Source organism: Abramis brama (genome assembly GCF_963993115.1).
Source record: "Abramis brama genome assembly, chromosome: 20".
Lineage (NCBI taxonomy): Eukaryota > Metazoa > Chordata > Actinopteri > Cypriniformes > Leuciscidae > Abramis > Abramis brama.
This window is the reverse complement of record NC_139982.1, coordinates 29,205,972-29,233,458: the sequence shown is the minus strand read 5'-3', so window position 1 is coordinate 29,233,458 and position 27,487 is coordinate 29,205,972. Positions and strand designations below refer to the sequence as shown.

At 35.5% G+C, this 27,487-nt stretch overlaps 1 protein-coding gene across 2 annotated transcripts in view; it reads right to left on the bottom strand.

The window, feature by feature from the left end:
- Positions 1 to 14,828, bottom strand: part of shisal1b (shisa like 1b) — a 42,393-nt gene extending 27,565 nt beyond the window's left edge. Inside the window, exons 1-2 of one of the 2 annotated variants that reach the window (XM_084095411.1) lie at positions 14,424 to 14,677; positions 2,899 to 3,115 (exon numbers count right to left, since the gene is read on the bottom strand). The gene's annotated coding sequence lies outside the window, so the exon portion shown is untranslated. Of the gene's footprint in view, positions 1 to 2,898; positions 3,116 to 14,423 lie in introns of both variants that reach the window. The other variant, XM_084095412.1, reaches the window with a different exon arrangement.
- Positions 14,829 to 27,487: the final 12,659 nt, after the last annotated feature.

The following is a 27,487-nucleotide window of genomic DNA, read 5'->3' as shown; positions in this document are numbered from 1 at the left end:
AGGACCATCAAACCAACTTGGTTTATGCTAGTCTTTCCAGCACAACATGAACAGCAGTTCTGGTCTTTTCTGCTGGAACATCATGTTTTGTTCTTCTTATTTGGCAATAAATAAACCTGAATGATATACCGCTCGATGTGGTGGGACTTAATCAGAGTCGCTGACATTCGTGTCACTGTCCTGTTTTGTATATTTGCCCTCTATCTGTGAGTCGGACCAAATGTCACGCCTGTGCGGAGCTTCATGATTAGCATCCAGTGTCTGAATTATCATAAAGTGTCCGCATTAGCATATTGTCAGACTTTCTGGCTTTCTCCATTTCCAGCTCTGGCTAGAAGCAAATCACAGCCTGTAGGGGTGTGTGTCAATCAGAGGAGACCTCAGAGCAATCATTCCCCTTAACTGGTGTGTAAAATATGAAGATTTTTCTGTATCTCTCCACAGTCATTATCTGTCCGCTGAAACTTGCTAACATGATGCGTCTGACCAAACCGATCTGACTTCTAGTAGAATTCTTCTCCCCAAAACAGACAGAAGCAAAGAAATGAATATATATTTTAGTAATTTTAGTACTTTAACTTAAATGAAAAATCAGAAATGTTGCCTTGGCAACTAACTGAAATATGTTTAAGTTTTTCATCCAATATTTATATATATTTTTTATTTCAGCTTTTAATATTACCGAAAATGATTTTAATAGTTTTTGAGAATAACACACACAAACTTGCTAAAATGATGCATTTGACAATTCAAAATAGATTTGAATATTTTTCCCTCTGAAATCAGACAGAAGCTAATTAATGTGTCTAGCGTCGGTATTATTTTAGCAATATTCATATACTATTAGTATTTCTATATTTAAAAAAAAAAAAATACAAATTATTTTTTATTTAAATTTTAACTATTTTGTTATGTGCTTTTGTCATTTTTAATTGTTTTTATATATATTTTTATATAGCTTTTACAAAGGATTTTTTTTTTAATACTGCAACTTGAAATAAGTTTGAAACTTTTTTTATCTAATATTTTATTTTATTTCAGCTTTTTCAATTGCTGAAAATGTCATTGAATAACACTGCTGAAAGTGCAAACTTGCTACTAGATATTAATATTTTGAATGGGCTTTTATTTATATTTTCAGTTTTCTTTTTTATTGAAGTTTTAGTAATTCTGTTGTGTTTTAGTTAACAATAGTGACATGAAAACCATGAGCTGAATGTATTTGACTGTTGTTTTTAACACGGCATTTTGATCTCTGCATTTTGCTAATTGAGCTCCGTCTAGTTTTTCCACGTAAATCCGTGCGATCAGGGGCAGGTGAACCTGGAACCAACCATATGCAGTTTCCATAACTAGGCAATTATGACAATATGCAATTGTTCACATCCTTCATTTATTTATTATTTGTGTGTTGTTTACTTGCATACTTCCAGCAAATAATACAGGTTATTGCATCACATTCTCGTTGAAATATCATTGTCATAATTTAATTTAATTTTTTTTCCTGTTTTATCTCTACTACTCTGTCCTAAAGGCAAAAAGCTCATAACGATGCATTAGACACAGTTGACACACACTAAGCTTTAGTACACCGTGTGTATCAGTCTGATTTGACTCACTCTTGTCAGATAAAAACAGTGAGGCTTAGACTGTTGTTCTTCTGTTGCAATTTGAACCATATATTATGGTTCAATTCCTTAAAACGTTACCAGCCAGCGAGTCTCAGCCTGGGATCTCATGCCCACGAGCCGCCCACAGTCTCGTCTGATCTATATTGCACAGGAAAGCTAGAAAGCGCTTGTGAAAAGCCTCTATCCCGGATGGCAATCTTCAACAGGTGCACGGGCTTTTTATTTTGCATTTCAAAGACAGTTTTGAGACACTTGGTAACAAGACAGCGAGATATTCATGAGCAGAACTGTATTTCCTGTTTTTCCTGTCTGTGAAATGGTCAGTATTTATTCTAATTTATTTGTGAACATTGGCATGACATACAGCGCTGGACAGAAGTTTGGAATAATTACGATTTTATAATGTTTTTGAAAGAAGTCTCTTATGTTCACCAATGCTGCATTTATTTGATTACAATTACAAGCGGTAATATTGTGAAATATTTTTAGAATTTAAACAACTGGTTTCTGTTTGAATATATTTTAAAATGTAATTTATTCCTGTGATCAAAGCTGAATTTTCAGCATCATTACTCCAGTCTTCAGTGTCACATGATCCTTCAGAAATCACTCTAATATGATGATTCGCTGCACGATTATCATCAATTATTGTTAGCACTCAATTACCTTATTAACAGCTTAATATTTTTTGTGGAAACTGTGATACATTTTTTCATGATTCTTTGATGAATACAACGTTGTTGTTTTTTAATAGAAATCTTTTACAACATTATAAATGTCTTTACTCCCACTTTTGATCAATTTAATGCATCCTTGCGGAATAAAAGTATTATTATTATTTTTTATTGTTCTTACCCCAAACTTTTTAATGGTAGTGTATCAAGGTTTCCACAAAAATATGAAGCAGCACGACTGTTTCCAACATTGATAATAATCAGAAATGTTTCTTGATCATCAAATCATCATATTAGAGTGATTTCTGAAGGATCATGTGACACTGAAGACTGGAGTAATGATGCTGAAATTCACAATATTTCACAATATTACTGTTTTTACTGTAATTTTTGTACTGCAACTACAAACTTTTGTATTGTATTGAGTGAGTTTCTTCCTCCACAAATCCACCTGTCTCTAAACAGTTATATCAGTCAGGTGATCACTTCCAGTCAGAGTTGGTGGTTTTTGGCAAGAATAAGTCTTGCCTTTAGTCAAAAGTCTGGCAATAGTGCATGACTATCCAGCTGGTCAGTAAGTTTTATGTACTCACCAGAGGTATTTTCACTCGCAGTCGGTGCTTGGCATGTCTTAAAGTTTTTAAAATGGAATAACATTCATAAAACGGCTGGAAGTAGGCGTCCGGAGATTTCCCCGCTGTCTGTGAAGAGCCCAAAGTCTGACGGTGGGACGCTGTTTAGAGTCATGCTGTGATGCGCTCTTTGTCTGTCAATCATTTTGAGTGACAGGGTCAGGTGTCATTGGGGTGTCTGTGGAAGGCGGGGTTTAGGAGAGAAGAGGTATATATAAAACAGTTGCACTAGTGTGTTATTTCAGTGCAAAAAAATGATTAACTTTTCTATATGCATATTTGCTTATTTATCTGCATGTTTGTTTTTGTTTTTAGTGCTGGGTAACGATTAATCGCATCCAAAATAAAAGTTTGTATTTACATAATATATGTGTGTGTACTGTGCATAATTATTTATATATAAATACACACACATGTATATATTTAAGAAAAAAATGTTATTTATAAAATATTTATATTTATACATAATATAAATATATATACAGTATATACAGTGCTTAGCATAAGTGAACACACCCATGCTAAAGTTGACTAAAAAGAGGAATAAAAAATCATCTTTTGGAAATTGATCTTAATGCCTTAAAAAAATTAGGAAAACTCCAACCTTTAAGGAAACCAATTTTCTATGTGAATGAATAATGTATCATAAATAAATAAATGTTCTTCCTTAAAATACAGGGTGCATAAGTCTGGACACCCCTATGTTAAATTCCCATAGAGGCAGGCAGATTTTTATTTTTAAAGGCCAGTTACTTCATGGATCCAGGATACTATGCATCCTGATAAAGTTCCCTTTGGCCTTTGGAATTAAAATAGCCCCACGTCATCACATAGCTTTCACCATACCTAGAGATTGGCATGGGGTACTTTCCAAAGGCCAAGGGAACTTGTGCATATCTGGCTCATACTGTAAGCCGCACGACTTGTTTTGCAACATTTATTCCCCATGTGAGCGAGCGAGAGGTTTCCAATAGCAACCGATATCATCCACAGGTTGATCTCAAAGTTTGCTATCCAACTTTAATAAAACGAAGTGCACAATTTCTTTTTGCTTTGAGCTTCCTTTTCCCCTCATCACCCCTTGCATTTCGAACGCCTCCCCATCTCTAGAATTAAACCTAGAGAATCTTCTGTGTCATTATGTGACGGAAGCAGTCGTACAGTGGGGAGATTTCTAACAAGAGCCAGCTGCGTTTAATAGGTGGGATTTATTACATGCCAGGGATCCGAGAGAGAATTATTCCACAACATAATGCAGGAGCGGCGTCGTATTGCACTTCCTCCAGAGCCAGTCAGACAGAGCTCACTGTGGGAGAAAACGCAAGCTATTATCTGCTCCTGTAAGAGGATTCTGTGTTCCCTACCCAGACCCTGAGAACTCCTGCAATTTATAAAGTGAAAATGCCATTCTGGAATAAGGAACCTTTCTTTTGCAATGCTATTAGTCATTCCTTTTGAAGCCAAAAAAAAATTATTTTAGTGAGTGTGAATGTGTCTAGCATCAAAGACTACTGTATATTCTGGGTTTATTTAATTTGTTAATAGACAGAATTTAAAGGGGACCTATTATGCCCCTTTTCACAAGATGTAATACAAGTTTCAGGTTTCCTCAGAGTGTGTGAAGTTTCTGCTCAAAATACCCCACAGATCATTTATTATAGCTTGTCAAATTTCCCCCTATTTGGGTGTGAGCAAAAACACGCCTTTTTTTTGTTTTTTGTGTGTCCCTTTAAATGCAAATGAGCTGCTGCTCCCTGCCCACTTTCCAGAAGGGGGCGGAGCCTTCGAATACTCCAACAGCAACAAAACTGGAGAATCTCACGCAGTTAAAATGTTCATTTTCAGTAGCGATGTTCAGCTTTATATATATAACTTATGCACAAAATTGGAATTTCGCATAAATAATTTGTGAATAATGCACTGTTTCCATCCCATGTGCATGTTCAAGAGAACAAAATCGTCACTTCCTGGGAAATTGCCGCAAAATATCCGAAAGTCGGGGAAGCCACCGTGAACACAATCGTGTGAGACGCTTCTGAGGGAATTAAACCAAATCATTCTGATGGCAGACTTTGGCTCAGGCATTTCAGAAAGGTCAAACCAACATTTGAGATGCTGTGATGCGATTGGTCCGCTGATTAGTCCAGATATCCAATCACATCCTCTGTTGAGGCAAAGTCTTGTGAGTTTTTGTTGTGCATTGAGGGATTTATTCTGTAAATGTTTCCATCGTATTTTATGCGTCGTCTTATCAGGGGCTAGTAAACGATATTTATTGTCCCACTTGTCCTACTATTTACTGTTTCATTGTTTTATACTTGCAAAACTATAAAACTATAAAGTCTTATAGCTGCATATTTGAAACCTTTTTTTCACATTGTGGTCCGCTTTGCCTGCTGAGGTGATTTTAGCACATTGCTAGGTGGTTTCTAGGGTGTCATGGTGGTTGTTAGGCTGTTGCTAAGTTGTTTCTATGGTGTTCTGGTGGTTGTCAGGCCGTTACTAAGTGGTTTCTATGGTGTTCTGGTGGTTCTTAGGCTGTTGCTAAGTGGTTTCTAGGGTGTCCTGGTGGTTGTTAGGCTGTTGCTAAGTTGTTTCTATGGTGTTCTGGTGGTTGTTAGGCCGTTTTCTACGTGGTTTCTAGTGTGTTCTGGTGGTTGTTAGGCTGTTGCTAAGTTGTTTCTATGGTGTTCTGGTGGTTGTCAGGCCGTTACTAAGTGGTTTCTATGGTGTTCTGGTGGTTCTTAGGCTGTTACTAAGTGGTTTCTATGGTGTTCTGGTGGTTGTTAGGCCGTTTTCTACGTGGTTTCTAGTGTGTTCTGGTGGTTGTTAGGCTGTTGCTAAATGGTTTCTAGGGTGTCATGGAGGTTGTTAGGCTGTTTCTAAGTTGTTTCTATGGTGTTCTGGTGGTTGTTAGGCCGTTTTCTACATGGTTTTTAGGCTGTCCTGGTGGATGTATGGCCGTTACTAAGTGGTTTCTAGGGTGTTCTGGTGGATGTATGGCCGTTACTAAGTGGTTTCTAGGGTGTCCTGGTGGATGTATGGCCGTTACTAAGTGGTTTCTAGGGTGTTCTGGTGGTTGTTAGGCCGTTACTAAGTGGATTCTAGGGTGTTCTGGTGGTTGTTAGGTCGTTACTAAGTGGTTTCTAGGGTGTCATGGAGGTTGTTAGGCTGTTTCTAAGTTGTTTCTATGGTGTTCTGGTGGTTGTTAGGCCGTTTTCTACGTGGTTTTTAGGGTGTCCTGGTGGATGTATGGCCGTTACTAAGTGGTTTCTAGGGTGTCCTGGTGGATGTATGGCCGTTACTAAGTGGTTTCTAGGGTGTCCTGGTGGTTGTTAGGCCGTTACTAAGTGGTTTCTAGGGTGTTCTGGTGGTTGTTAGGTCGTTACTAAGTGGTTTCTAGGGTGTCTTGGTGGATGTATGGCCGTTACTAAGTGGTTTCTAGGGTGTTCTGGTGGTTGTTAGGCCGTTACTAAGTGGTTTCTAGGGTGTTCTGGTGGTTGTTAGGTCGTTACTAAGTGGTTTCTAGGGTGTCTTGGTGGATGTATGGCCGTTACTAAGTGATTTCTATGATGTTCTGGTGATTGTCAGGTCATTACTGGGTAGTTTGAATCCTGCTAGGATTCAATTGTAAGGAATATTCTAGAGATAGATGCTTTGCCGGAACTCGTAAAATGCTATTTAAAAAAAAACTATTTGCTCTAAATCCGGAACACATTGTCTTTGCTCTACAACTAAAAGCAGTTTAAGTTTAACAGCACACCTGTGGTTCTGCTTTAGTCTCAACAGGGGATTCAGACGGGTTTAGAGTCTATCTAACAGTCATCATCACACACACAAAAACAGAACGAGAGAGGCTCAAGGGATCACAGATATGATGGACTCGCTCTCTCCTTATCTGAAACTGCATGGAGCTTTGCCCCCAGCTGCGGTTTTGTCCGATTCTGTTTGTTTGGTTTGTTTAGTTGCAGTATTTCCTGACTGCGGCTCTAAATAGCTGAGACCCAGTGACACACAGTTGGACAGGTCCTGTGGGATTGATATTCGACTTGACAGTTTCACTTTAACGTTATAAAAAGAAAACACTGGTGTGCAGTGAATCAAAAACTTTTATGAAGAATTATCTTGGAAATAAATCGCAAGCCAATGTGTACTTTATTTTTCATTTAGAACATTCTGGGATCTGTTCAAATCTGCATATATTAATTAGAATTGTTTGCATGCTTAGAAAATAATTTAGCGACAATTTACCACAGTACTTTGTAGTATTGAATTCAACCGTTGCACTACTTTTTATTTATTTAGCTTATTTGCTTAATTTATTTATTTACTCATTTATTTATTTAGCCTATTTACTTATTTATGTGCTTATTTATTTAGCTTATTTGCTTATTTACTTATATGCTTATTTATTTTGCCTATTTACTTATGTTTATTTGCATTTTGTTGTTTATTTAGATAACTTGCCTATTTATCTGCTTATTGGTTTGCTTTTCGCTGTTTACTTTTTTTTGTTGCTTATTTGCTTATTTATTTTTGCTTATTTACTGATTTATGTGCTTTTTTTGCTATTTATTTTATTTACTTGTTTAATAATGTTTACTTTTTTGCTTGTTAACTTATTTATTTGCTTATTTGTTTTCTGTAATTTATTTGCTTATTTTTTTGTTTTTTGCTATATATATTTGTTTGTTTGTTTTTGCTGCACAGCATGTAAAATTATGTAATTTGCCATTCTTTTTAGCACAAACATGCCCTTTTTATGTAAATTAGGTTTGTTAGAAGTTTAGTCTTATTTATTAAACTCTTTTGCCTGGCACAATTAACGTTAACACCCACAGAAAGTGGCCAGTAAACTATTTTATTCTAATGGTCATGGGAGCAGTAATTCATATAGTATAGAGTATATAGCCATTGCTTATAAATTAATTGGGTACTACAACTGAGCATGTGCAAATAAACGACTCTGTCAGTGTTTGTGTGTACATGCGATTCACAGCTATTAATGGTTAAGCATTAAAAACCGATTATTCACCCTGTGTTAACAAGGCTTGTGATGGTGTGAAAACCCTCATCTCCCCTCTCTAATTCAGTAATGACCGGGGATATGAACCCATCACTGAGCAGAGATGCTCTGGAGAGCAGGTCTTTGTGATGGAGGGGTTTGAAACAGAATGTGGGAGTCAAAATAATTTAGCATTTATGTATAATGAACACAGATTAGATGGCGTGTGACTCTTAAATTGAATTTGTGCATCTTTAATTAAGTCTAGGTCATTTTGAACAACTGCACCACACATGTTGTGTGTTTGTTGATATTTCTTTCTCTTTTCTTTCATCCTTAAATATGGCTTTAATTATTCCAGCAAGGGTACAGTTGCGCTCTAATTGTTTTATGAGCACTTTAATCTATTTTAATCCAAATAAAAGGATACTTTACCCAAAGAAAATTCAGATTCTGTCATCATTTTATTCTCTCTCATGTTGTTCCAAATATGTTTGACTTTCTTCAAAATAACTACTTTTGTTTTCCATGAAAGAATGTCCAGGCTTCTCTTTCCTTAAAAATATAGCACCCACTGGCTAACCCATACCATAAAAGTAGTCCAGATGTATTGTGGCTATTTTTAGAGTCTTTTGAGTGTAAGTGTCTGGATGTACATATAATTTTTGGTGAATGGTTTTCGAACAATGATAAAGCATATGTTGCGTTTTATTTTATAAAGTGAGTCATTCATTTAGACAGAGGTGCTGAGGTGATTTTAGCACATTGCTAGGTGGTTTCTAGGGTGTCCTGGTGGCCGTTACTAAGTGGTTTCTATGGTGTTCTGGTGGTTGTTAGGCTGTTGCTAGGTGGTTTCTAGGGTGTCCTGGTGGTTGTCAGGCCGTTACTAAGTGGTTTCTATGGTGTTCTGGTGGTTGTTAGGCTGTTGCTAAGTGGTTTCTAGGGTGTCCTGGTGGTTGTTAGGCTGTTGCTAAGTTGTTTCTATTGTGTTCTGGTGGTTGTCAGGCCGTTACTAAGTGGTTTCTATGGTGTTCTGGTGGTTGTTAGGCTGTTGCTAAGTGGTTTCTAGGGTGTCCTGATGGTTGTTAGGCTGTTGCTAAGTTGTTTCTATTGTGTCCTGGTGGTTGTCAGGCCATTACTAAGTGGTTTCTATGGTGTTCTGGTGGTTGTTAGGCTGTTGCTAAGTGGTTTCTATGGTGTTCTGGTGGTTGTCAGGCTGTTACTAAGTGGTTTCTATGGTGTTCTGGTGGTTGTTAGGCTGTTGCTAAGTGGTTTCTAGGGTGTCCTGGTAGTTGTTAGGCTGCTGCTAAGTTGTTTCTATTGTGTTCTGGTGGTTGTCAGGCCGTTACTAAGTGGTTTCTAGGGTGTCCTGGTGGTTGTTAGGCTGTTGCTAAGTGGTTTCTAGTGTGTTCTGATGGTTGTCAGGCCGTTACTAAGTGGTTTCTATGGTGTTCTGGTGATTGTCAGGTCTTTTCTAGAGTGTTTTGGTGATTAGTATGCCATTATGAGGTGGCTTATTGGATATAGTGGTTATTTAGTGGTTTCTAGGGTGTCTAGGTGGTTACCAGACTGCCACTTGTTAGTTTGTATAATATTCTGGTGGTTGCTAAGCCATTACTAGGTGGTTTCTATGATGTTCTGGTTGGTTTGACTGATTTTCTCCCCAGCAGTTTGCCTCGTGAAAACCCAGTCCGCTTCACCTCAACTCATCCAGCTATTATTTGTGGTATTTTTTCGTATTTGTAGCACAAATGTTGCTGTATTTTGCACGGAAGTTTAATGCTTAGGGTTCATGTTTGTTTAAATCACTAACTCTAAGTATGAGCAATAACAAACAACCAAAAGAAATCCATGCAAGCACAAGCTTCACATTTCTGCCTTTAAAGAGCATGTAAAATGGCCTGACCCAGAATATTCCTTTAATGACATGGGCCTTGACACGTTTCCACTGAATCTGTGCTCTCTCTCTGAACTCAGGTCTGCTGGAGGATAATAATATGTTTCTAGCCGTGGTTCTGATGATAAACTGCTCTGAGGTCTTTGTGTTGTCCGTCACCGCCCATCAGAGAGGAAACAATTAGCTGCAACGCCATAATTAAGGGTCTTGCAAATGGAAGGTTGACTATTAGAGAAACATTTCCCATAATGCATCAACAATGCTTTTAGTATGAAGCCGACTGATAAGTGGTCAAGACAAACAGCCATTAAACCTGAGCTTCTCGCTTTTAGAAGTTACAGGAAACAATGAGATGATGGCGCTGAAATGTAGATGCAAATCAATTTCCTGGCCGGATTGTGCAGCTGAGAATGTGTTTCTGTTGCCGGTAATCAAGATAATGTGACATTCAGCAGGAGCCAGGATATCTGATCTGAAAACCATCTCAGCATTAGCTGTGGACCGCTACATAATGGATGCTGATTGTTTAAGAGGCCTGTGTTCCCTCACGGAGAAGAAATACACAACAGCTCAAATCAGGATGATATGAATGGCTTCTAATGGTTTTCTAATGCATATTCAGGATGAAGAACTTCAGGGGGTTTGGTGCTTCATTAATGATGCATAAATTATTAAAGGTGCTGGCACTGTAGGTCGAGACAGATGTCAGTCTGGAGGGTCACACTGAAATGTTGAAGACACTCCAACTAAAATCCTCTCATTTCAACTAATCAACAATAGCACTTTCTTTTCTCTGTGGAAAACATTTGACTCCAGAAGGTCTGTTTAGACTGGAAATGTGATCGTTCAATGGTTCTGAATGATGATGTTGTGCGACTGTTTTGATTGGCTGAAGTGTCGACTGGTGTCTGAGAGACTGACTCACACAGGCTTCTGTATGTGTGTGTTTGTTATTTATTATCTCCTGCTTTTAGAGCCAAAGCTGTGGGTTCTAAATGGAACGGAACATTCTATTAGGTCCTTGATGATGTCATCAATTCAGCTCTGCATTTTTAAGTTTGGCAGAGATTAATGAATTCCTATGATTTTGGCTCATTATGTGTTTATCTGACTGGGAGTTGTTATACATTTTTCTTAAACCCTTTTTTTGCATTAATGTTTCAGTACTAAAAATATTGTTTAGATTTACATATTTTGCATTGTTTCACTTACATTTTTGCAGGCACAAATAAAATGTATTACATTTTTCTAGCATGTTTAGAGAATAATATGTGATACATTTTATATCAAATATATTAGTATTTCTAAACAAATAATTGTATATTATTAAAATATAGCAAGATACTACTGTATCTAGTCTGTCTGACTACTTATAATGTACATTTTTATAACAGAAACATTATATAAAATAAATTAATATTATGCTTTTTGTTTTATTTATTTTACATATTTTGTATTACTTATATTAATTTATATGTAGTGGGTTTTTTAATAGTTTTTTTTTATTACAGAAAAAAAAAAAAAAACAGAACCAAATAAAAAATAATGCAAACCAAATAAAATATATTTATAGATATGCAATATTTGTTCATTTATTCATTTAGACCTTATGCGCCAGAGAAACACACTCGCAGCCATCTTTAAAATCTTGTGCTTGAACTTCAGTTTTTGCGGTATCTCTGTATAGTTCTATGGCGTCGCTGGCGAAGAGCAATTTAGCTGGTATTTTAAGTGGATTTTCTTAATGTAGAGTTAATGACAGTCATCATTAGCATTGTAATGATTGAAGCAGACATAATAACAAATGTCATTATTCCTGGAAGATTTTAAAACGAGCGGTTCATTCATAAACCCCAAAAGATCTTGCCTTCATGCTGTGGAAATACAAACCGGAAGCCCGAACACAACGAGAACAGCGCTGGGAAGGGACAGCGCTACAGAAGCTCTATAAGCTGCTCTATAGAGTTCGATACAGTGAAAAATGCTTCTTGGTTTGAAGAAGGTTATTTGCTGGACCGAAAGTTGTGCAAAGCACCATTAAAGAGACTGAATAGTGTTTGGCCTCAGGTAGAGGTGAGTTAATCTCCAGTTTCTCTCACTTCAGAGCTCTTAACTCTTAACATCTCCATTGGGACCGTCCCTGCACTTAGTGTCCTGTAACTCACTTTAGATGATAAAAGCATCTGCTAAATGGACAGCAACTGAGCTCAGCTGCGGGAAGAGGTATGATCCTTTTGTGTGCATATATACACTCCGACTTTCCCCTTATCTTGCTCTGATAATAGATTATAGATAATAGACCAGATGCTGACAAACTGTAGGTTTGGATTGACATAAGGGTGAGCAATGACAGAATTATCTAATTGTTTCTAATGTGAAACATTATTCCATTTAAATTCAATTAGAGTATTGTACTTCTGAATACACACTTTCAGTATATTGTTGTCTTTTGTGATGCGTTATGCTTTTACGCTAAAAACATGGAAAAGGTTCAAGTATTTGTGAAGGATGAGAATTTGATTTTATTTGGCGCACTGATAGCAATGATAGCAAAATTACCTGTGTATTTATGAGGCATGTGTGCTGTGTGGCATCAGTGTGTGTGTGTGTGTGTGTGTTTTAGGATTCCCACGGTGTTGTTTTGTTCTTAATTAAAAGCCAATAAATTGCCGTCCATCAGCACACGAGACTCATGCTGAGAAGTTGATGAAAACTTTGGCACTAATTACATCACAAAATTTGTCGGAGAAAACAACTATTCCAGACTCTCTCTCTCTCTCTCTCTCTCTCTCTCTCTCTCTCTCTCTCTCTCTCTCTCTCTCTCTCACACACACACACACACACACGCACACACACGCACACACACACACACACACAGAGGATGTGCATTAATTCTTGGTAGGTTTATGGATCATTTATTGGGCGGGCGGTATCATCGGAGTACTATGATGTTTGTTTTCGGGCTGTTGTAATCTTTTATTGATGTAAACGCTCTAATATACGATTAATTATTCATCAAACCGTTTCTGTCTGAACGAGCAAACCTCTGGCTTTGAGTAGTAATGAACACAAGCTCTCATGGACTGATTGCACAGTTTCGCTCAGGAACACGATTTATTCTGATAATACACTGTGTTCTTTTGATTTTTAATGCACGTTTGCACATGCAAGCAAACACACACACACACACACACACACACACACACACACACACACACACACACACACACACACACACACACACACACACACTTCTCAGTGTAAAGACCATCATTACCACTTCTCACACACCATCGTGGTGGAACACATGGATTCTGCTTTTATTTCCATGGAAGACACCCACCGCCCCCATCCCCCCTGTGTGTGTGTGTGTGTGTGAACGCTCAGACATGCCTGTTTCTAAGTTACCAGCTTCACTCTGCTGCCAGTTGAGTGTAATTCTGAAACACCTTTAAGCTTCAAAATAACTCGAGTGATTTGAGGGAAGGAAAACCTTTTACTGTGGTGGTACCATGGTACATATATGGCATCAGATGGTAATTAAAAGATTACCATATTCCTGTTAGTACGCATGGTTCTCTGAGAAACCAAAAAAGTGACATTACTGGCAATTTATTTTTCCAAAAGACATTTTTTTCCCCCCACATTTGTATATTTTATTATATATTCAATACCGGTATCTAATATTATTTTTATTTCTGTCAATTTTTTTATTTATTATATTAACGTAAAAATGAAAATTACGTATGTATATATATATATATATATATATATATATATATATATATATATATATATTTTGTGTTAAATGATTATCACTTATCATATTCATATACCATGGAAATAAGATCATGGTAATGTCCAAAACAATGGTATTACCATAATACCATGTAAAAAACGTACCAAAAATTACCATGTTACTACCATGGTATTCTTTGAGGTATCATGCAAATATCATGGTACATGCATTTTAGTATCACATTACATTTCAAAGTTGCATTGTATTACCATCTGACATACCATGGTACAAACGCAGTACTTTTACATGGTGCTGTATCAAAACAAACAAACATGGATAATATGCACGGAAAACCATGGTATCATCATGATACCATATCTAAAAACAAGCACTATTAATCACTCTGTAAATATATCATACATAAAGTACCATAACATCTAACGCCATCACCTTACCATGGTACTGCCACAGTACTTTTTCTAACGGAGGTATTTCCATGCTATTTAATCCAATTCATGCTATTACCATAGTAAAATGTAAAGAACCTTCAAATTACCATCCAAAAGATCATGATAATTCCATATTACTTTTTAGTAATTAGAAATTTTTAGAAAACAGACCAAAATCTCAGTTTTTCGGCATTAACACACTAATGTGCGTCTGTCCTTTCATCAGATCACAAAGTCATAATCAAAAGTGACAAGAAAGACGCCAGATAATGGAGTCCACCTGAAGTCTGGCATCTCTCTTCATTCTCAACAGAATTAAACGGAGCGATCCGTCCCCCACATGTGGGAAATACTAGTTGCTCTCCTTCTTTATCAGAAACAGCAGTCGCCACTCACCTCCGTTTCCCTGCGAGGGAATCCCTCAGAAAGAAATCCCTTCTGTCCTCCTCCTTGCGCTCTCTCTCTCTCTCTCTTTCTGTCTGAGTCAGTTTGTCTTTTGTTGCTCCTCAAACTCTTTTTCAGCGCGCTGGATGGCCGTTAATGTGGAGTTCATCCTGATCCTGCAGGGGTCCTGGATGTGTCCGTCAAAAACCAGAGAAGAGCCAAAGCTGAAGACCTCACCAGTGAATCCAGGAGCTCCAAATGGAGAGAGAATGAGAAAGAGAGAGAGAGAGAGTACAATGTGAGAACGGAGGGAGGGGAAGGTAAAGCTCTCAATGAGAGAGAGAGAGAGAGAGAGAGAGAGAGAGAGAGAGAGAGAGAGAGAGTGTGAGAGAGTGTGTGTGTGTGAGAGAGAGAGAGTGTGAGAGAGTGTGTGAGAGAGAGAGAGAGAGAGGAGGAGGAGGAGGAGGTTGTGTGAGGTGAATTGTGTGTGTGTGTGTGTGTGTGCAGGCATGCAGTGGCCCCATAAAAAATGTGGTCAAACGAGTAACTGAATGTCACTGTATTAGATAAAGCGAGTGGCATTATTTTGCATTATAAGACTGATTTTCAAGCTAAATGTTTCTCAGAAGGATGTTTGAAAAGATAAAACAATAGAGTATTGAAGTAACTAGTCTGGGGTAAATCTCACAGAAACATGTCCAGGTCACACTTTGCATCAGAAACACGAAAAACAAGTAATAAATTATATTTTATAGCATATAAATAAAAGAGAGCTTATTTTAGGATCATGAATGATTTTATGATTAATGATGATGTTTTTATGATTAAGGACCATTCAATTTCTCTAGATATACAGTGCATCTATTATTCTTTTATTCTCAATTTTTTGTTAAATTATTATTACCATAATACAGTACTTTTTTATTTTTAATAATTTACTTCGATGTAGTGATTTAATATTTTTAAAAGCATCTCTTTTTTTGCAGTTTGGATGTCTTAATTGTATTTTTCTTTTTTATTCATTTTATTTTTAATTTAACAAAATATAATTTCTTATTTCACTCTTTTCATTAATATTTGATCTTCTATTTAATCTATATGATTATTTCATCTAATGCAATTGTAAGGACCTCCTTAGTTTAAAAGCTTATAAATGGATCAAATAAGGCTTTCAAAAAAAACCTTTTAATTAAAAACATTATATTATATTATATTATATTATATTATATTATATTATATTATATTATATTATATTATATTATACAGTAAATATGTTTATAAAAAATGTTTTTTTTTATTATAATATATTATCATTTATTTTATATTTTATTATTATATGTATTTAATTTTAGACCCGGACTGTTTGATATTTTTTTATCTAATGCAACTGTAAGGTCCTCAATTGTTAAAGTTCAAAAATATAAATACACATACACAGAGAGTTTTATTTATTTTATCTATTTATATTATATTGTGCCTTTTTTATAGGAGATATCCTAAGACAAACAAACCTGTGTGTGTGTGTGTGTCCTCTTTTCATTAGGCTTTAATCTAATTTACTCTGACACTCTTCATATGTGTCCTTTGTGTATTTGGGATCACACAAGGTTACGTCTCTTATTCAAATGCGCGCACACAAACACACACACACACACACACACACGATAGTAGGTTTGACTGTCAAAGGATTTCATCCAGAATTAATGACTGAATTACGCTCATGCCCTGAGTGTCATTGAAAGTGTGTGTGTGTGACGGGGGTCTTTTTTGCTACTAATATAGTTATGATTAAATAAAATCCCTCTGTAGTGTCACATTAAACACTTTCAGCGGCTCTGAATTGCTGCAAGATTCGCTCTCACACACATCTGCCCACAAAACAATATTAAATCCGCGAACGCAAGAGCATATGGCACTGTCAGTAAACACACACCCTCACGCTGAAAGGACACCAGGGCCAGTGTAGTCGAGGAACAACTGCCACTTTAGGTAAACAATCTCCTGCAGATTAATTCAGCTGTGACCCGCCGGAAGAGCTCGACTGGGCTGTAAATCACAGGTGTAACGCCAGTGCCGCGAGGAAAGATGATGTTTACAAACCCAAGTCCTCGAAACTTGCTTAAACATTTATTCCTGGGTGAGAGAAAACCACAAAATGAGCTCTCAAAGCAAAAAGCAGTCACTCGAGGACAGCTTACGCCTGCCACGGGAAATAAAGAAATTTGGGTCATCATGAGCGTTTCTTTTGAAACTGCTGAAACGCTGAAGTTTCAGGCTGATGTAATGACGGAGACATTTGGTATTTGCTGAAAGGAATTGGGAAATATTGGGATTTGCCATGAAATGCCACCAAAAACTCAATATAGAAGCACAACAATGTGCATTAAATGACTTTCAGTTTGGAAACTGGAAGATAAGCGGTTATAAACTAGATATATTCTAGTTTCATAATGTAAAAAGCTTATTTACGGAAGAGGATTAGGGCCAAGCAATAATAAAAAAATAAAACCATCTCGAGATTAAAGTCATTATAATGCAAGATTAAACTCATTCAATTTCGAGAAAAAAGACACAACGACTTTATTCTCAAAATTTAATGAGTTTATTCTCACGATTACTTCAACTTTTTTTCTCGAAATTTAACACGTTTTTTTCTTGAAACACAACGACTTTATTCTCGAAATTTAATGAGTTTATTCTCAAGATTGTATTTTGACTTTTTTCTCAAAATGTAACGAGTTTTTTCTCGAAACACAACGACTTTATTCTCGAAATGTAATGAGTTTATTCTCAAGATTGTATTTTGACTTTTTTCTCGAAATTTAACGAGTTTTTTCTCGAAACACAACGACTTTATTCTCGATATTTAATGAGTTTATTCTCAAGATTGTATTTCGACTTTTTTTTCTCAAAATTTTACGAGTTTTTTCTCGAAACAACAACTTTATTCTCGAAATGTAATAAGTATATTCTCAAGATTGTATTTCGACTTTTTTCTCAAAATTTAACGAGTTTTTTCTCGAAACACAACGACTTTATTCTCTAAATGTAATGAGTTTATTCTCAAGATTGTATTTCGACTTTTTTTTTCTCGAAATTTAACGAGTTTTTTCTCGAAACACAACGACTTTATTCTCGAAATTTAACGAGTTTATCTCGCATTATAATGATTTTAATCTCGAGATGGTTTTATTTTTTTGTTATTGCTTGGCCCTAATCCTCTTCCGTACTTATTTGTTGTTTACATTTGAGTGATATTTCGAATTTAAAAACCAGGTCAAAGGTCACAAACGAAGGTTCCATTACAACCTTTTAAGTTCCAGTGATGTCATAAGAGAATGTTTAAGAGAAAACTTTTGAAACGGCAGTGTACATTTTAAACTACTTTAAACTTTAAACTACTTTAAACTTCAAGCTACTTTAAACTTCTTCAAACTTTCTGGTCCAAACTTTCTCAAGCCAACTTAAAGTTTGTCTCGACAAACTTTTTAATCTAGTTTGAATGAATATTGATCTGAAGGACCTTTAACAGAACATCAAGAACATTTTATTCTCTAAAGCTCCATATAACCTGCTCAAGAACCCATTTTTGTTCTTGAGATGTGTATGATTCTTTTCCCGAACCTATAAAGAACCTTTGAGGAACCTTTATTTTTAAGAGCGTATAGACAAAGTAGACGTTTCGAGGCGGTCTGAGATTTATGGGTCTTCTGAACAGAGTTCTCTTGTTGTTTTTCAGGACAGACTGTACAAGCAGGATCAACTTACACAGTTTGAGCTGTTAAAGCAGACAGACTGTTCTGGACAGATGTGCCAAAACCCTGATGCTCACCACCGCTCTACATTTCTACAAATAAAGGTTCAGTCTTCTTAACAAACATTTTTGCATGTTTAAGGTTTTTCCTTGAGATTGAAAATGTTTTTGATGATACATTGTGACTTCTTAAGGTCCGTGTAATGGTTCTTCATGGTTAGTTTCATGAAGCACAAGAGATTAAAAAGCTCTTTGTGGACCTTTACACCTTTATTTGTTCCAGCGTACAGTGAGGTCAGGTTTTAGTGATTGTGTTATCAGCCTGTTTCGCTCTTTTCCCGGCACTGTGCACACGTGAGAGTCATGGGTCATGACCTCTGACCTCTGCCTGATGTGGTCTTCACATCACAGATCACCTGCAGACGGAGGTCATGCGGTTATTGTCTCTCTGTTAATAGCGCACTGATATGATTTGGTAAGTTTGTCACTTCTGCTGAAAATCTTTTACCGTCTCGACAGCTGCTTTTCATTTTGCATACTAGCCCATATTCTCATTTCTATGGCTCCCTCCTTCAATGTTTGCCTGTGGATTTTATGGTCTAAAAATTAATAACACTTGGGATATCATTATTGCTTCGGACATTTAATTATACTGTATCTCAAATCATGTTTGCTCATAATGTCCTCTCTCTGGTGTAGTTTCATGGACTTTCCAGACGCATGTAAGCGGAGGCTACAAGATTACAGTGTAGGTAAGTGATTCATTTTCAGTTCATTCATACAACTCATTCAAAAAAACATTTGAATATAAACACACACACACACACACACACACACACACACACACACACACACACACACACACACACACACACACACACTAATTTATTAGTTGTTTTGAATGCATTTTCCACATATTTTCAAAGTTTTAATGTTGTCAGTCTAATTGAGATGTTAATTTTCAATATGTTCAATACACCAATAAATATACCAATATAAAAGTCATCAAAATTGATCAAAATATCAACCATTTATAATGTTATTTCTATTTCAAATAAATGCTGTTCTTTTCAACTTGATCAAAAAATCAACTGTTTTCAACATTAATAATAATAAATGTTTCTTAAGTATCAAATCAGTATATTAGTAAGTAATGATGAGTAATGATGCTGAAAATTCAGCTGTAATCACAGAAATAAATTACATTTTAACATATCTTTAAACAGTTATTTGAAAGTGAAATAATATTTCATAATATTACTGTTTTTACTTTATTTGTGATCAAATAAACGCAGCCTTGATGAGACTTCTTTCAAAAACATAAAAAAAAGATATCATTGAACTCAATCTTTTGAACAGTATAGTGTGTGTGTGTTATTTGAAACACTTAAATTTAGTTACATTTTGTTAGGAGCTCACATTGTAGCTAACCACTTGCTGAAATGGAAGCTCGACCGTAGCGATTTTAAATAACGAGCTCGTAGCTTTTCCAGCACTGTGCTCAACTCGTCTCTCTCTCGTTCTCTCTTTATTTATCTGACAATTCATTACACAGATGATAGTTCTCCACATGGCGGCGGCTCCCACAAGGAACACTACCTCTCTAATTTAACTTGCAGGAACAGAAATCAAAGAGCCGCTATGAAACAAATTAGAGTACATTTGAACCTCCGACTGAATGGCAATGAATAAATCAGCAATAAATGCAGAAAACACATTTTGAGTCCATCAAGGGGAACTTTAGAGCTTGTTGGCTGTAATACAATCGGTGTGAAAACAGCGCTCGAAACGTCACTGCCGGGATCAATTCTGGTCTTTGCCCAAACAATTATGGATTTTTCTTTAGCGCATAAAATGCACGGATCACAACACATCAATATACCTGTGGGCTTCAGACACGAGAGAATTAGTTATGGGAGATGGTGTTCGGCTCATTACTTACAAGGTTAAAGGTCAACTCTTGGACCGTGGAGAGTGTTTTTGAATGTCATCTGTAATTCAGAGGCATCATTCTTTCCCCGTTTCTCTCTGGGGAAACACCAGATTAGCCTGTATAGGTTTATTTTGAAATAAGAGAGAAAACATTCAAAATGAGAAATAAAAAATCACGTCCAAGTTCAAAATAAGCGAGCGGATTGTATTGCAAATCTCATTGGCAGTACGGTGGGACGCTGCCGATAAATTCAATACACCTGAACGTCTGGCTTTAGTTTTGGCCGTGTTTTTCTTGTGATTCATAAAATGCTGTTTCACATCAGTTCTTGTCAAAAGCAATGAATTATATTAATAATTCTCACATGAAGCTTTAAATCACTCATTTCCTGGGCTGATTTCACCACTGGCCATTTGATCACTTTTTGTGGCCTGGATTGAGTCCCGTAAGCCTCTGAAGGACAAATGAATTTTTCGAAGAATCCGAGATAAATCAATCTCAGTCCTGATGGATGAGGTAAGCCTGTGATTCTGGACAAGTGAACCTAGCAGAGCCCTGACCTTGGTGCATTCTGCAGACTATATAGCACAACTGCTCAAAAATGGCATTGGGATCATGTGTCATGCCAGTCGTGTCCTGAAATTGATCATTTGGAGTACTATAGGAGAAAAAACAAACTGTAGAGCTACAAAAATTGAGACTGATTAGAATATAATATATAATATATAATAGTATATATAATAGTATACTTAAAATAGTAAGTGATGATAATTATTATAATCTAGTATGATATATATATGTATATGTGTATATATATATATATATATATATATATATATATATATATGATTTTTTATATATAGTAATAAATAAATACATAAAATATTATTGTTACTATTATTATTATGTGAAATATAATTACAAAATAGATTTGTAAAAAATAACTTATTTTATGTTATATTTTAATATATAAAATATTAACTTTTTGTAAATAATACATTTAAAAGTTACTTATGTAAAAGTATATGAATATTATTTTTTTTATATTTTTTATATATAGTAGTAAATAAATACATAATGAAATATTACTATTATTATATGAAATAAAATCACAAAATTGATTTGTAAAAATGTGTTTATTTCTATTTTAATATACAATATATTAAATTATATTTAACACTAATTATATGAAAGTATTTTTATTTAAAAATATTTATATAAATAAATATTAGCCTAATATTTATATTTAATATTTTAAATATTTTTAAATATATTATATTTTTTATTTTATTATTATTTTTTATTTTAATATTATTTTATATATATATATATATATATATATATATATATATATATATATATATGAAGAATTCAGATGCAAAAGCCTCTAAGTGCCATCTGAAATTTTCTTCTAGAATGATCATTTTTATCAAGCTTGTATATTTAAGTTCAGTAATTTCACTTAAATGACAATTCATAGGTAATTTTCATTGCCATTTAAGTGAAATTATTGAACTTAAATATACGAGCTTGATTAAAGTGGTCATTTTAGAAGAAAATTACAGATGGCACTTAGAGGCTTTTGCTTCTGAACTCTTCATGTATATACTGTATATGTTTTATAATGCTTTCAGATGTGGGATTTTCAGCCTGGCTCAATACAATTTATACTGCATTTCCTGCTAAAATCAGCACAAAAATGTGAACATTGTCCACAGATTCCATCTGGACCATGAATCTTCTGACATTTCATTAAATCATGACGTTTAGACATCCCGGAAGGCTGTTGGCTCTAATGAGAATGATTATGTATCTGGCAGATGTTTTGTTGTGATCAGGCTGAATTGTTGAGGGTAATCTCTGAAGCCGCTGCATATTATTATCACATAGAGAGGTTTTATTTAGATGTTATTTGGTTCTCAAGCCTCCAGCGGGATCTCTATATACAGCATGTGAGACATTCAGGACTGCGTATTCCTGTTCTAGCTGTCAGTCAAATCTGAAAGAGGAAAGGATTTTATCACATTCGGAGCCTCATGAGGAATATCGGCTTCTCAGTCTGAATAATCATGCAGTTTGTGTTTGTTTCTACAGACTTTCTCTATGGCAGCAACAGAAAAGAGCCTGTGCAGGACTATCTTGTCAATCGTCACACAAAATGAGTTTTCTTCCACCTTAAGCTCTGAGAATCCAGTGATGCGGTGATGGGACGGCAGTCTCGAGTAGTTCTGTCTCAAACTCTTACGCAACCGTTCTCTGGTGTCCTCAACTAAGTTTCATGAGCTTCTGTGTTTCAGATCAGTGATTCATGGATTCTGCAACTCTAGAGAAAACTCTACAGAATTGTTACAGTTTCACCCATCCTCTGTAAGTTTAAATATTTGAATGTAATAATAAGCCAAATAATTATTGTTATACCAATATGTATGTTTCAAATGCAAAGATTTATAATAGAAAAAAATATTTCATTTTAATGTGTTTTTTAGTATTAAAATAATTGTTTCAATATTATAATAATATAATATATATATATATATATATATATATATATATATATATATATATATATATATATATACACAATATAATATTCAGCATACACACATATAGGCATACATATATTATTTCAATAATATATAAGGTATATTATATACAGTGTATTTAATTATCAGACTTTTGAATAATTATATAAAAATTATATATTCTATATTCAATATTAGAATTATTAGAATATAAAGAATTATTATTTTTATATAATTAATTATTCAAAAGTCTGATTATTTTCCTAATAGTTAATAATTGGTTGCAACATTATTCAAGTCTGGTCAAGTCAAGTCAAAATTGATTTCTATAGCACATTTAAAAGCAACAGAGTTGCACCAAAGTGCTGTACAATAAAACATTAATAAAAGCATATTTTACATCCATTCTGTGAAATTCTACAGATTTTCTTACAAAATCAGTGCAAAAAGTGTTAAATAAGTTCAATTCATAACGTGCAACGTTTACTGTTAATTTTATGCCCTGAGAAACTTTTATCAGTGTACAGGGTTTGGCTTTGCATCGCAGAATCTTCTGGATCTCCTGCAAAACTCCTCAGTCCTCGTTTGCATTGATAACTGCGGAAACATGTAAATTAGATCCGCCCTAAAACCCAGACACTGACGCTCTCCTGAAAAAAGAGTGAAAACATCCAATGTATGAGAATATTGCTATTTTCATCTCTTTATTTGTGCCGTCTGCATATCTCGATTATATGTGCAGACGTCACGGAAACGTAGAGAAAATCAATTTAACAGATTTATCACAGACCTCGCGCTCAGAGACACCTGCTCTCGACAGATGACAAACATGACCTTCGTTTGGACGGCACTCAGTTTCGGCTTTATACCGCAAATTTAATATTTGTGCTGACAGTTTTCTCTTTCATGCCTCAGGACGCTGGTAGAGTTTGAACTTGTGTTTAAATCGTGTCCTAAAATGTTTATTAGTATTGAAATATTCAGACTTTGGTATCTTCACTGATTTTTACTGTAAAAAATACGATAAGTTAAGTATAAAATAAGATATGTTTTTGCATTGCTTTAACTCATCAAAATAAGTTAAGCAATTTTTCATCTTTTTAATGTTATACAAGATTCAACCATTTTTTTAAAGTCGGTTTAATGTAATTTAAGTTGAAATTACTTAAAAATCCAAGTAGATTATACTTTTTTTTACGGTATTGGCAAAAGTCTTGAAAAGAGTATTGAACAGACAGAACGTGTTTTTATTTTATTTTTATTTTTTAGAAATCAATTTGTGCTCAGATACGGTAAGATATAGGAGACATAAATATGAACTCAAACATTTCTCATCATATTCCTCAAGACCAAATGATTTGAGCTGCTTTTTACTGTACATTCATTTTATAGACTTATCAGCAGTTTTCTCATTTGTTTCTCACATTTAATCTCATCGCTGTCTTTTGAGAAACAAACTCTGAAATTAAATATTTTTTTGGCTGGATATATAAAATTAATACAAGGAAATTTGTGAGAAATTAATATTTAAACCTTAAACAAAGTATTATTTTTTTTTTATTTTTTTTACTTGTTTAGAATAATGGGTCACCTGTCAGCTCTTTTTTATTCTATGTAGTGTTTACTGAGGAATGAAAAAATAAATAAAAAGGCTATTTGTGCCAAAAAAAAGTGTCCTCAGGGTTATACAAACTGTCCCTGGTCACTCGACACTCGCATGCGTGTCACATCTGTCTGTCATGCCCTGGAACTCATATCTCATCTGTGTGTGTGTGTGTGTCATACACAGGTGCACAGGGCGAAGAGAAGCTCTAGCAAGAAACACGATTTGATTTGTCATCCGTGCCCAGAGGGATCTCACACACATTCACTCACACACACACACACACACACACACACACACACACACACACACACACACACACTGTTTATGCCATCCATTACCCCACAAACAAAATTACATACATACATACTGCTTTCCAAGAGACGTAAACACTCCTGACAGAAGTGTCGGTATGACAGATCTTTGAGCTGAAATGCTGTTCTGTATTTTAAAGAGACCCAGAGGAAAACGTATCAGTGTGTAGAGGTTTCTTTTTCTTAGCTCGGTTTTTCTCAGGAGTTTATCTTAAAATTAACTAAAGTGGACACAAATGAGACTATAATCAGTGTTGGGGAAAGTTACTTTTAAAACTAATGCATTACAATATTGCGTTACTCCCTAAAAAGTAACGTATTGCGTTGTTAAGTTACTTTTTGTTACGTTACTTTTGCATTACTTTTTCTCACCTGGGCTGGGCTTGATTGTTTGTTTCTTAATAACAAAAGTTCTATTTTTGTCAAATGTAAAGGCCTTTTCACACCAAAAGTGAAATAAATAAGTGCAAAATCCTGTTCAGTAGAGCTCAAATGAACCTTTAAGCTGTGCTGCCATCATGGATCGCAGGAGAAGAAAGTTCAACACTCTTTCTTCAGCACTAAAAACTAACCCAAATGTGTCATTTTTGCTTATTAGTATGATTGAATTGGATCATCGAAGGTCAGCAGACATTGGTTAAAGTGAGATTAAATACATAAAGTATATTTGTGTTATTTAACATATTTATTTATTGCAGGTTTGCGTAATATTCTGAGTTTGCATTTCACTGTTTTTATCCATTTTGAGGAACACTGAATCTGTTTTTGTGCAAGTGAGATGAGTTAATGCATGCTCACATTTAGAACTACAATAGCCATTTATTTAGTGCACACAGCGCCTCTGCACTTACTCCCGATTTCTCTCATCATGGGACTGGTGAGTTGTCAGTAAATATATGGGAAAAGTAATACATTACATTACTAGTTACTTGAAAAATGTAATAACCCCCAAGGCCCCAACACTGACAATAACACTGACAATAACTGCAATGACGAACTGCAAATCCCACACTCAATGAGAAATTGTAGCGCCACACCATTAAACCCATATCCAACGGGAAATTGAAGCACTTCACCGTTCTCCCGCTCAACAAACGGGAGCGCCGGGGGCGTTTAGACAGGTCTGTGCCAAGGGCTCGACCTCCTCATAATCTGACCCTGGTATAGAGCTATAAAATAGAGCTGCTCAGATCATTTAATGAGAATGCTTGAGTTCATAATGACATTCATTCCTCAAATGTGAATTTTGGGTTCATATTGAGATACTTTTGATTGCAGACTGTATCTTGGCAAATCTTAGCACATTTGGGACATTGAGATTTTTCACACTCTAAATGAGACACGAGAGATTTGGGTCTTTTTCTCTGGAAACTTTATTAGATGTCTCCATTTACTCTAGTTATTAATCTCATTGCTATCTACAAGAAACTATTAAAAATGTTATTTGTATTATTTTACTTTTCTTTCCTATAAGCCTTTCTCATATTTTCTCATAACACAGTATTTTTTATGCATGAATTAAGTTTCTTGGATGAATTACCCACCATCTTTAAGACCACCTGGTCTTAATTTTATATTTCTGCCCATGTTTCCTTTTGAGTGTCCATCCATGTGATGAAACGACCATTGTGTGTGCTACATGCAGATCCGTGTCTCCTAGCGCTTGCGGGTTGGCCGTACAGAAATAATTCTATTCTGGGAGAATGGAAGCTTTGATCTTAATAAAGGGAATGTTTGATGTCTGTGTGATGGTTCATCAAAGCAGGCTAGTTGCCATGGCTAGCCTGACGTCAGAGAGGCCAGATAATACGTTCTCTCGCTTGCTGTTATTTTGAGCTCATTGTTCTCCTCACTGGGTAATTGTGTGGTTATAGCCACTGATCGCAGCTGGACTGGACTACAAGGCTCGAGCGGAGAGACTGGGGTGAGGGGGACATGGGGTTGAGGAGAGGCCTTGATTGAACTCGGGGGTAAGGTGTGAGGAGATACTGGGGTTGCGGGGGTGACGAGATACAGCTTTGGTGGAGATAGATCGATTCATCAGCGGGCCAAAGACATAGCCTTGTGGGACCTCATAGGGTACAGGCTGAGTCACCAATCCTGACAGCTTGGCATAACCATGGTTCAAAGTAACCAATGAGGACTTGATCAAAGAAACACTGCTGATGTATCTGAAGTTTTCCTGTTGGGGCTGACAAGTGAGAAACTATCAGTTTAAGATTTTCAAAAGATGACTTTCTTTGAGAAGATTGCATTTATCCATAATCATATAGGGTGTGAATTCATTTCCACAATATTCACATGATGTTGCAATAGATTTGTGCAATGAACTTGTTCAGTTTGTATTACTAGAAGAGAGTTAGAAGAGTTGTTTGAGGCAAAATGAGTTTCTGTAAAATGAGTTCTGTGTTGCTGTTGAATATATACTTGAAGACACCTTCACATTTTGTTCTACAATGGAAATGACATACCTCAAATGTGAATCTTGAAACCATGTGCTTAGAAATGTTTTTAAAACAGCTTTCTCAATAAGGACTGAGACCAAAGGATGCAAATTTCCGTGCTTGACAAATTCAACAATAACTGTAGGCCTTAAGCTGCAGTCACAATAGTGAATTTTTGTGTGCAAAAAAAGTTATTTGCTATTAGAATGGAGATGCTTGAAGCGCCGCTTACAAACGTCTCTTTCTCGTGTGACCAACATGAACACGAGCAAAATGTGAGGAATTTTTTCACTGCGGATTATTTTGATTTCATCTGCAAAATTTCACCAGCAATAAATGTGGCAGCACCATTACGTAGCAACTTTATCCACAGGCTTTATTTTTCTCATAAATAAAAAACTACTATTGTAAACAACCATTTGATGTTCCTGAGACTACCCATGGTGAATTATCCTGCCGGGATGACCTAAAAATTGACGTGATGAATGAATTTCTCCATTACAGGG